Below are 12,725 nucleotides of genomic sequence, written 5' to 3' on the forward strand. Positions count from 1 at the left end.
TACTTCTATTCGTGATTTATTTCTGAAGATTTTGGTATGAAGTACATCTGGTTTGTCAAGGTTAGCAATGCTCAATCCAGCTGCATGTTCAATATTGCCTTGTTACTGATATGAATTGACTTTATGTCTTTACTTCCACAAGTCCTATACGATCACTTCGTATTTCTGGGTGATTTTTTGGATCTTACTCCATTAAGACAGATGGAAAGTAACTGGGCATTTGCTTTGCCATTTCCCTATTATTCACCATAATCTCGTCTCTCCCGATTGCAAATTTCCACATTTGACATTTGTTTTTTCTTTTGAAATATAGATCATAGATTTTTGCAGTCTTTGTGTTCCTCTTTGTTTGCATGCATGTTCACTTTTTGATTTCCTCATCAGTTTCATGGCCCTCCTTTTCTGGATTGCAATTTTCTGAGAATTCTTATGATTCCACAATGTCTGGAATTCTTCTGAAGTCACTTCCTGTGATTAATATATTCTTTAATTTGTTATGTTAGTCATCATTAAGTCACTTACTCACTCTTTGGTGTTTTCACCTGAAATAAGTAGACATATCTTTCAGACTATGCAGTATTGCTATACATCTCCTGGTCCTGACCAGATCTATTCAGGAGCACCGCACGTGGACAGAGAAATAATAGTGGGGCCCCTGGTTGGTACTTTTGTATCATCGGTAGCCACCGGGTGAGGTCCTGGAGGACTGGAGGGTAGCGAATGCCGTGCCTTTATTCAAGAAGAGCTGCAAAGAAAAACCTGGGCCCTATAGACCAGTCAACCTGACATCTCTAGTAGGTAGGTTTCTTGAGAAGATTCTGAGAGAGAGATGATATACATGCATTTGGAAAGGCAGGGTGTGAATATGAGCAGTCAGCACGTCTTTGTGCATGGGGGATCATGGTTTAAAAATTTGTGAGTTTGCTTTGGTGAAATGACCAGTAACTTTGACAAGGGCATGGTGGTATACGTAGTGTATATGGATTTCAGTAAGGCCTTCAGTAAGGTACCACGTGGTAGGCTGCTCTGGAAGTTTAGATCATATGGAATTGAGGGGGAGCTGGCAAATCAGATCCAAAATTTGCTTGATGGTAGGAAATATAGAGGAATAGTGGAAGCATACTTATACAGACTGAAGGCCTGTGACGAGTGGAATGTCTCAGGAGTCAGTTCTGGGACTATTGCTGTTTGTTTTATGCATGTGTATTGTATATATATTTGCAGATAAGTGCCAGTTCTTGCATTTTAGAAAGTCAAATCAAGGTTGGAGTTTCATGGTGAATGGCAGGGTCTTAAGGAGTGTATTGAGACAAAGGGTCTTTTGGATTCAGGTTCAAGGTTCTCTGAACGTGGAGTCACAGGGAGATCGGGCAGTGAAAAAAGCATTTGCACACTGGCCTTCATCAGTCAGAGTAATGAGTATCGAAATTAGGGAGTTAGTGGGCGGCACGGTGGCACAGTGGTTAGCACTGCTGCGTCACAGCGCCATAGACCCGGGTTCAATTCCCGCCTCAGGCGACTCTCTGTGTGGAGTTTGCACATTCTCCCCGTGTATGCGTGGGTTTCCTCCGGGTGCTCCAGTTTCCTCCCACACTCCAAAGATGTGCAGGTCAGGTGAATAGGCCATGCTAAATTGCCCGTAGTGTTAGGTAAGGGATAGATGTAGATGTAGAGGTATGGGTGGGTTGCGCTTTGGCGGGGCGGTGTGGACATGTTGGGCCGAAGGGCCTGTTTCCACACTGTAAGTAATCTAATCTAATCTTGTGTTGCAGTTATACAGGATGCTGGCGAGGCAATACTGGTCGTGTTATGTTCAGTGTTGTTCACTTTGATATCGGAAGAATGTTATTAAACTGGAAATAGTGCAGAAGAAATTTACAAGGATGTTGCCCGGACTCAATGGTCTGAGATATAGTGAGAGGTTCGGCAAGCTAGGAGATTTTACTTTAGAGTGTATGAGACTGAGGGGTATCTGATAGAAGTGTATAGGATCATGGGAAGTACAGATAGAGTGAATGCACTCAGTCTTTTTTTCCACAGGATTGAGCAACCTATGGACTAGTGGGTGAAATTTAAGATCCATGAGGAAACAGTAAAAGGGAAGCTGAGGGGCAATTTCTTTTACACACAGGATGGTATACATATTGAATGAGCTGCCAGCAGAAGTGTTTGAGGGAAGTACATTCACAAAATTTAAAATGTATTTGGACAAATACACGGATAGGAAAGAATAAGATGGATATGGGGCAAGGGCAGGGAAATGGGGTTAATGTGAAGGAACATTTTGTTCGAAATGGACCAGTTTGGGCTGAAGGGCCTTTCTCTGAGCTGTCGGACTCTATGACTCTCACAATCATTGCTTCTCCCATTGAATGTTATATCATACTTCCCCAATCCATTGGAGTGAACTTGACCCTCCAGCCTCCGGGCTTCCATGATGCGTGACCAGAATGTTCAACATTCGATATTGTATTCAGACGCTGTGTAAAAATGCAACATATTGATGTCACTATTCCTCCAAAGCTGCTTCAGAGCAAGGTTATTAATGAGTCCTCCTAACAACACAACACCAAATCTGAACTAATGTGCTCTCGAGTTTGGTTCACAACATACTGTTCAACCTACCTGATATACACTTACGGAAGTTATTCTTCACAGTTTCAGTGCAATTTGTGACCATCTATTATTATTGCATCACACACCATTATTTGTTACTCATTCACAGGATGAGGGGGTGGGCGTCCCTGGATAACCAGCATTTATTGCCCATACCAGAGGGCAGTTAACAGTCAGTAGTGTTGTCTTGAGTCTGGAGTCACTTGCAGGCCACACCAGGTAAGGACAGCAGTATCTTTCCCTCAAGGATATCAGTGAATCAGATGAGTTTTTCCAACAATCGACAATGGATTCCTGGTCATCATAAACCCTTGATTCCAGATACATATTGAATTCAAATTCCACCATGGCAGGAATTGAATTCATGTCCCCAGAATATTACCTGGGTCTTTCGGTTAAGACCCCAGCGATAATATCACTGTGTCATTGCTCCCCCTTGCATATACTTGCATACCTAATTTCCAGAGCATATGTTGTAAAGTATTTACGTGACAGATTTGGTTTTGATATATTACACAATGATGTTTGCTTCACCTTGCTATTTGTAAGATCCACCCAAACTGATTCTGTGGGAAGTGATGGAAAGGGTCTGTGGCGTTATTACCGATAGACTTGGACAAGACATTCAGGGAGACTCACCTCAACGCTGAGATGATCTGAAGAATTAGTCAGCAATACAGGACAAGCATCAATATCTTTCCCCTTCACTTTGCCAGGATAAGTGTCACCATATTCTTCTGCTCCCTCGCACTCACTGTATATCTGTTATAACCCCTACCCCTGAACAAGGCTCACACACTATCTCCAAATAAAGCTCAAGCACGACGACACTCACTGTTGAATTCAGCACCTTCCTTCCCCCACTTTTTTCTGTCACTGACGTAATAGCCCCGCACATTAATACCACTGCATGGATACAACACTGTGATCAGACTGCCTCCGGACATCTCACCCTTCACCCTTCCCCTATACCAGCATTAACATCAGGGACACCCACTCCCACCCTCACTCCGTCCCTCCTCTTCTCCCATTCCAGGAGAAACATCCTGGAATAGGAAATAAAAGGCCAAGCCGGGTTTTAGAGTGCCCGATATTCGTTCCCTCACTCTCTACCTCGACATGTGGTGAGGATCCTGGAAAGAGCCAGAGAGGACCAGGACACCTCGTGCGGAGATTCTGAAACATCGACGTCCCACCATCCAAGTAAGCAGCAATGTTCAGGAAAGAGCAATTCTCAATTTAAACTTGCTGGGAGTTCCAATCTCATCTCTCTCACTTTTCAGGCTTAGTTAAAAGCATTAATGAAAGACTAAAAGTAAAAATAATGTTTATTCTCTTCAGTAAAAATGTTAAAAAGAAAAAAAAGATGATATAAGTTCATTACAAAAAATCGAAAACATGACGTTCATTCAAAATTATGGACAATCCTCGTAAATACTCGACATCATTTCTCTCAATAAATCTTCTTACCAGTGTTTGTATTCTAGCAGCTGCTTCTTTAATTTCAAAGGAATATCGTGCCCTGCTATCAGATGCTCATCGTAAATGTCCCTTCCTCTCTGAACTTTTCGTAAACTGTCAATATATTTCCAAATAACTAGCTGTTCCACATCAAGTTCGCATTGTCATCTCCTGTGGGCAGCTTCTGCATTATTGTGTCTGTTTTGTCCTCATTGTTTAAAGTTCTTTCATATAAATTCCACATTCCAACTGGAAAAAGCGTAATCATTTCCTCTACGTAATCTTCTACCTCCATAGTTATCCTCGAACCAGTCCAGCAGCGGTTGCAATTCATCTGGAAGCGCATCAGACAAATGTTCAATAGCTTCATGAACGTTTTCAATGTGAATAAATGCAAGACCAATGATCATTTTAGCTCTGAAAGAAAACTCTGAGTCAGTGTTATACTTACTCAAGGTGTCTTTTTAACATTTTTACTGAAGGGAATAAACATTATTTTTAGTTTTATTGCTTTGATTAATGCTTTTATCTAAGCCTGAAAAGGAATAAATATGATCTATGTGAGGTCATCAACAAATTACAATCTATTCTAATGAACCGGATGAAGGAGATGGAGCTTAGTTTGATCATGCACCAGGATAGTCATTCAATAAGATGTCAAATGGAGACAGAGTGTCTGCAATGGGATACAGACAGGAGGAGGGCAGAGCGTCTGCAATGGGATGCAGACAGGGGACGGCAGAGCATCTGCAATGGGATACAGACAGTGGACGGAAGTCTGTCTGCAGTGAGATACAGATGGAGGATGGCAGAGCGTCTGCAATGGGATACAGACAAGGGAGGGCAGGGCGTCTGCAATGGGATACAGACAGTGGATGGAAGTCTGTCTGCAGTGAGATACAGATGGAGGATGGCAGAGCATCTGCAATGGGATACAGACAAGGGAGGGCAGGGTGTCTGCAATGGGATACAGACAGTGAATGGAAGACTGTCTGCAGTGAGATACAGATGGAGGATGGCAGAGCATCTGCAATGCAATACAGACAGGGGGAGGGCAGATAATCTGAAATGGGATACAGACAGGGGGAGGGCAGAGAGTTTGCAGTGGGACACAGACGAGGAAGGGCTGCGCGTCTGCAGTGGGATGCAGACAGGGGGCGGCAGAGCGTCTGCAATGGGATACAGACAGGGGAGGGCTGCGCGTCTGCAGTGGGATGCAGACAGGGGGCGGCAGAGCATCTGCAATGGGATACAGACAGGGGAGGGCTGCGCGTCTGCAATCGGACACAGACGAGGAAGGGAAGAGCGTCTGCAGTGGGATGCAGACAGGGGGAGGGCAGAGAGTCTGCAGTGGGATGCAGACAGGGGGCGGCAGAGCGTCTGCAATGGGATACAGACAGGGGAGGGCTGCGCGTCTGCAATCGGACACAGATGAGGAAGGGAAGAGCGTCTGCAGTGGGATGCAGACAGGGGGCAGCAGAGCATCTGCAATGGGATACAGACAGGGGGAGGGAAGACTGTCTGCAATGGGATACAGACAGAGGATGGCAGACCGAGGGCAGTACATCTATAATGGGACACAGACAGGGAAGTGCAGAACCTCTGCAATGCGATACAGACGGCTGAAGGCAGTACGTCTGTAATGGGATACAGACAGGGAAGGGCAGATCGTCTGTTATGGGACAATGACTGGGGAGGGCAAAGCAACAAGCAATGGCATACAGACAGAGGATGGCTGTGAGCAAAGGTTCCGCAGAAAAAAAAAACTGTGCAAGAAATGTGATGGAAATTTTCTGTTTTGGGTAAGAAGAAACAGCAGAAATGTATTTAAATGCAAGGAGAATGCAGAACTCAATGGTACAGAGGGATTTGTGTGTCTTAGTACATGAATCACATCAAATTAACCTGAAGATATAGCAAATGATTTGGAAGGTAAATGTCGTGATCCTGTTCCGTGCAAGGGGTGTTTGGGTATGATCTTAGCGATGTTTTCTGCATCAGTACAGGGCATTGCTGAGATTACATCTGTTGTATTATGTGTAGTTATAACTGCCAAAACTGAAAATAAAACAAAATTGCTTTTGAAAGATGATTCTCTTTATGCATTCTTGGGCCGAAGGCATTACGTCATGAAGAATTAACAGTTCGGCCTGAGAATGAGGGTTGTTTTATTGACCATATAAGATCTTGAGAAGAGTGTAGTTGGTGAATACCGGATGGATATTTCTTCTTGTGTGGAAGGATAAAACTGGGGAAATACTTTAAGAATAAGTCAGTTCCAAAGGAAAAGTCATTGGACAGAAAAATTGAATTCTGAATTCTCTTCTTACATGCTGACAGACAGGTTGAACTTTTCCAGCAATTACTGTATATGTTTTAGAATATTCATTTTAACACAGATATTGTGAAGACATGAAACGCTTATTTTTACATTATGCAAGCACATATTAATACATCTTCAAAACAAGTATGACCATTTATTGTGAATGAATTGATTCGGCAATAACGCACTGACCTGGAGTCGAGAATGTAATGGAGTCATATAGTTCAGACAATGTTCAAGAAGAGCTCACAGAGTCCAGTGTGGGACTGATAACGTTACTGATTTAACTTACAGATGGAAAATGTAGCCTATCTGTGGAGAAACATTCTATTGCTCCCTTTCTGTTTCTCTATCGCTCATCACAGCAATGTTTGGGAGTGAAAAAAAAGCCCAGTCGTCTTTCCCACTAATGGAGGATTCCTGATGAGGATTCATTGGAATCTCCCCATTGCCTGAAGCAAAACAATTCAGCCAAATTCAACTGTTTCATGAAGAATTCACATTGTCAGAAGTCTGTGCAAGTAGAATAACTACAGAAGTAATTATCTGACTCGATTGTGAGGGGAACAGACAGGAGATTCTGTGGCAGCAAATGGGAATCCAGAATGGAGTGTAGCGTCCCACATGCCAGGGTCCAGGATGTCTCAGAGCTGCTGCAGAATGTTCTCACCGGGGGTGGGGGTGGGGGGAAGCAGCCAGAAGTCATTGTGCACATTGGTACAAAGGACAGAGTGACACAGGTAGAAATCGTGATGACATCCTGCAGAGTAATTATAGAGAGCTAGGGAAAAGGAGAAAAGTCAGTGGTAATATCCACTTTACTTCCAGTTCTCCGTGCTCGTGAGGGTAAGAACAGGAGGATATGGCAGATAAAGGGGTGGCTAAAGAATTGGTACAGAGGGCAGAGATTTTTGGATTACTGGGATCTTTTGTGGGGCAAGGTGACGTGTCCAGGAAGGACGGGTTGTACCTGAACTGGAAGGGGACCAATGTCCTGGCAGGCAGGTTTGCAACTGCTGCAAGGGAGGGTTTCAACTAGATTGGCTGGGGTTGGGGAGGGGTGGGATCCTCAACAGCAGGAAGGGAAGTGCGAGGTTGGAAGGAGATACAGTAATCAGAAACAGTAAAATAAAGAGACAGGTCAGGCTAGACAATGACGGGGAGCAAGGAATGCCTGTTGGATTAAATTGCAACTGTTACAATGCAAGATGGCTGACAGGTAAGGCCGATGAACTCAGGGCATGGATCGGTGCATGGGACTGGGATATTATAGCCATTACTGAAACATGACTAAAGGAGGGACAGCTCTGACAGGTAAATGTACCAGGGTACAGGTGTTTGATACGGGACAGAGATGGTGGAAAGAGGGGACGGGGAGTTTCATTTTTGATTAAGGTGAGTAACACAGCAGTAAACAGAGATAAAATAACTGATGGATCATCCTGTGAGGATTTGTCTGGGGAGCTAATAAATAAGAAGGGAATGGTGATAGGCTTTGGATTGTACTATAGGCCCCCAAATAGTAAACGAGGAATTAGGGGAAAAAAATATGCAGACATACTGGGGAGACTTGCAGGGCCAATAGGATTGCATTAGTAGGAGATTTTAATTTTCCTAACATAGACTGGGAATGACAGAGAATTAAGGACTGAGATGGGGTGAATTTATTAAGTGTGTTCAGAATAGTTTCCTCACGCATGAAGTAGAGGGTGCAACTCGGGAAGGGACGAAACTTGACCTACTCTAAGATCTAGGGCAGGAGAGGTGACTGAGGTGACAGTGGGGGAGCACTCTGGGACCCGTGACCACAGATGCATTAATTTTTAAATAGTTACGGAGAAGGACAAAACTGCTCCACATGTACAAGTTCAAACTTGGGGCAAGGCGAAGTTTGATGGAATTAGACAGGAGCTTGTAGGAGTTGGTTGGAGGAGTTTGTTTGCAGGCGAAGTGACCTCCTGCAAGTGGGAGGCCTTTAAAAGTAAAATGTATACAGTTTAAGGTCTATATGTTCCTGTGAGGGTAACAGGCAAGGTTGGTAGGAAGAGGGAACGTCGGATGTGAGGAGATATTCGGGCTTTGACCAGCAAAAAGGAGGCGTGGCTCAGGTCCATGCAGCTGGGGATCGAGGGAATACCTGGACGTATACAGGGGATACAGGATTTTACTGAAGAAGGAAATCAGGAGGGCAAAAAGGGGGCACAAGGTAGCTTTGGCTGAGAAGATTAGGGTGAATGCAAAGAGGTTCATTAAGTATATTAAAGTAAAAGGAATAACTAAATGAGAATATGACCCCTCAAGATTCAAAGTGGACATGCACGTCTAGAACCGTCGGAGATTTGTGAGATTCTCAATGGATATTTCTCCTCTGCCTTTACCGTGGAGAAATACATGAAGACTTGGGAGGTTAACAAATGTCGTAAGGTTATCTTGTGGTGAGTCAATATCACAGGAGAAGATGTGTTGGATACATTAGAATGTATGAAGGTGGATCAATCTCCTCATCCTAAACAGATGCACCAAGAACACTGCAAGAGGCTACAGAGGAAACTACAGGGACCCTGGTTGATATTTTTGCATCAGCGTTAGCTACAGTTTAGGTTCCAGAATATTGGAGAGTAGCAAATGTGGTGCCATTATTCAAGAAGGGAAGCAAAGAAAAATGTGGAATCAATAGACGAGGAAGTCTAAATCTGTGGTACGTCGGTTACTTGAGAAGACTCTGAGGGATGAGATATACATGCATTTGGAAAAATAAGGGTTGATTAGAAATAGTCTTTTTGACAGATTCCCTACAGTTTGGAAACAGGCCATTTGGCCCAACAAGACCACACCGATCCTCCAAACTAACACACCCAGTCCCATTCTCCTACTCTATATTTACCCCTGACGAATGCACATAACACTATGGGTAACTTAGCATGGCAAATTCACCTGACCTATATATCTTTGGATTGTAGAAGGAAAGTGGAGCACGTAGAGGAAACCGGCACAAACACAGTGAGAATGTGCAAACTCCACACAGATAGTCACCCCGAAGCTGGAACCAAACCCGGATCCATGGCACTATGAGGCAGCAGTACTAGCCACTGAACCACCGTGCCACCCTTGCTTTTTTCAACACAGTTCAATGACACAGGGACAAAATTTATTCTGCCCTTCACCCATGATGCACATTCCAGTATCACATACCATGGATAATTTATTTTCCACTGAAAATGTCATCTTATTATTATTTATTATTTAGTTTGTTATTATTAATAATTATTTTTAATCGATATTTTTAGACTGGAAATATTGCATGGCTTTGTGAGTGGGAGATCATGCCGCTCAAATTTGTTTGAGTTCATTGATGAAGTGACCAGGAATGTTGATGAGGGCAGGGCGGTCGACATAGTCTGTATGGTTTTCACGGAGGCCTTTGACCAGGTTACCATTGATAGGATGGTCTGGAAGGTTCGAATCGCATGGAATCCAGAGGGAGCTGGCGAATTGGACACACAGTTGGCTTCATGGTAGTAAGCAGAGGGTAATAGTGGAAGGATGCTCTCGGACTGGAGGCCTGTGACACATGAAGTGCCTCAGGGGTCGCTGCTGGGCCCATTGCTGTTTGTTATCTGTATCAATGATATCCTTGTGAATGTACAAGGCATGATTAGGAAACTTGAAGATGACACTAAAATAGGTGGTATCGTGGACAGTGAGGACATATATTAGAAATTGCATCAGGACCTTGTTCAAACTGGAGAAGTGGGCCGAGGAATATTTTGGCAATGCTAGATCAAGGCAGGAGTTTCATGGTGATTGGTAGGACCTTAAGGAGTGTAGTTGAGCAGAGGGACCATGGAGTTTAGGTTCACCGTTCTCTGAAAGTGGGGTCATAGTTAGACATGGCAATGAAGAAGGCTTTTGCCACACGAGCAACCATCGGTCAGGACATGGAGGAGAGCAGTTGGGAAGTTATGTTGCAGTTATACAGGATGTTGGTGAGGCTGCACTTGTAGTGTTGTGTTCAGTTTTAGTCACATTGCGATCAGAAGGATGTTTTTAGTTTGGAATGTGTGCAGACGGAATTTATAAAAATGTTCCCAGGACTCAACAGTATGAATTATAGGGAGAGGTTGGACAAGCGAGGACTTTTTTCTTTCGAGAATAGGAGACTGAGAGGGATCTTATAGAAGTTTACACAGTTAGGGTGAATGGATCCAGCCTTTGTTTCCTAGAGTTGGGGAATTGAGGAGGAGAGGGCATCAGTTTAAGGTGAGAGGGGAATGAATATAAGGGAAACTGATGGAAACTGTTTTGCACAGAGAGTGGTACACAAAGGGAATGAGCTGCCAACGGAAGTGGTTGAAGCATTTATATTAACGATATTTAAACGGCATTTGGGCAGGTACATGGACAGGAAAGGACGAGAATGCTATGGGCCAAGTGCTGGGAAATGAGGTAGTGTGGTTGGATATTTGGGTCAGCATGGACGAGTTTGGACCAAAGGGCCTCTCTGCCTCTCTCCCTGCTGTCGGACTTGATGACTCTGCAAATAGAACAGCATTTGAGTCAAACTGTCATTTTTCCTTTGGTCATGAGTTTGAATCATATTTGGACAATGTTCTTTCAAGTTAACTTTGCAGATATTTTGCATTTCAGTTTGTTATCAACAATACGTGTGTGTATCCGTGCGTGTACATCTGTGTGTGTGTATGTGTGTGTGCCTGTGTATGTGTTTGTTTGTGTGTGTGTGTGTGTGAGAGAGAGAGAGAGAGAGAGAGAGAGAGAGAGAGTGTATGTCTGCATGTATTTCTCAGTATTTTTCAAAGAAAAATATCAATGTACATATTTGCAATATCCTCTCGTCATTCCTCTTTCCATCATAGTTTGAGCAACTTTGTTTTGGTCATAAACGTGTTGTTTTAGCAGATTAAAGAAATCTGCCTGATTTGTTCCTAGCAATGACCCTGAGAACTGACCTCTGAGAACTATATCATTGGCCATATCACCAACATAGGAATATTTATTTTTTATATCAGTATCAACCAACGTTAGTGTCGAGGAGTTCGTTGGAGGAGAGTCTGAGGGATAGGATTTACATCTATTTAGAAAGACAAGGACTGATTAGGAATAGTCAATATGGATTTGTGTGATGGAAATCATGTCTAATTAATGTGATTGAGTATTATGAAGAGGTGACAAAGAAGATTGAAGAAGACACTGTGGTGTACAATTTTTACACAAACTTCAGCAAGGCATATAATAAGGTTCCCCATCGTAGACAGATTACTAAAATTAGGTTATATGTAATCTAGGAAAAACTAATCAATTGGATACAAAATTGTATTGAAGGTAATGGATTGTTTTCCAGACTGAAGACCTATGGCCAGCGGTGTGCTGAAAGAATCAGTGCTGAGCTCACTGCTTTTCATCACGGATATAAACAACTTTGATGTGGTTATCAGAGGCATGGTCAGTAAGTTTACAGATAACATCACCAAAGTGGTGCAGTGGACAGTAAAGAAGATGATCTCAGAATATAACAGGATCCTTGACCATCAATGAGTCATGAACTGGCAGATGGAGTTTAATTTAGATATTTGTGAGGTTTTGCATTTTGGTAAGTTAAAGCAGCGTAGTGCCCTGGCGAATGTTGCTGAACAAATAGAACTACGGGTGAAGATTCATAGTTCCTTGTAAGTAGAGTTTAGGTCGGTAGAGTGGTGAAGAACGTAGTTGGCATGCTTGCCTTAATCGGCCAGAGCATTGAGTATAGGAGTAGAGGTAGGGTGTTGCGCTTGTACAGGACGTAGGTGAGGCCACTTTAAGCATAATGCGTACATGTCAGTTGAGTCTGCTAAAGGATGGATGTTGTTAAGCTTGAAAGGGTGCAGAAAAGATCTACAAGGATTTTCTGGAACCTGAGGGTTTGAGCTACAGGGAGATGATGAACAGGTTGGGGCTTTTTCCCCTGGCCTATCAGAGACTGAATGGTGACATGACAGAGTTTTAACAAGTCCTGAGGGGTATGGATGGTCTGAATGGGCAAGATCTTTTTCCCAGTGTAGGTGCATCCAGAACTAGACGGCTTAGTGTGAAGGTGACAGGGCAAAGACTTAGAAGGGACCTGAGGGGAAACCTTTTCATACAGATGCTGGTGGGTGTACTGTCAGAGGAAGTGGTGAAAGTGGGTACAATTACACGTTTAAAATGTATCTGGATAGGTACATAAATAGAAATGGTTAAGAGGGATGTGGGTCAAATGCTGACAAGTTGGACGAGATCTGATTAAGATGCCTGATTGGCCTGGACAATTTGGACAAAAGGATCTGTTTCA

The sequence above is a fragment of the Chiloscyllium punctatum genome, chromosome 33, assembly GCF_047496795.1.
Source record: "Chiloscyllium punctatum isolate Juve2018m chromosome 33, sChiPun1.3, whole genome shotgun sequence".
NCBI classification, from domain to species: Eukaryota; Metazoa; Chordata; class Chondrichthyes; order Orectolobiformes; family Hemiscylliidae; genus Chiloscyllium; species Chiloscyllium punctatum.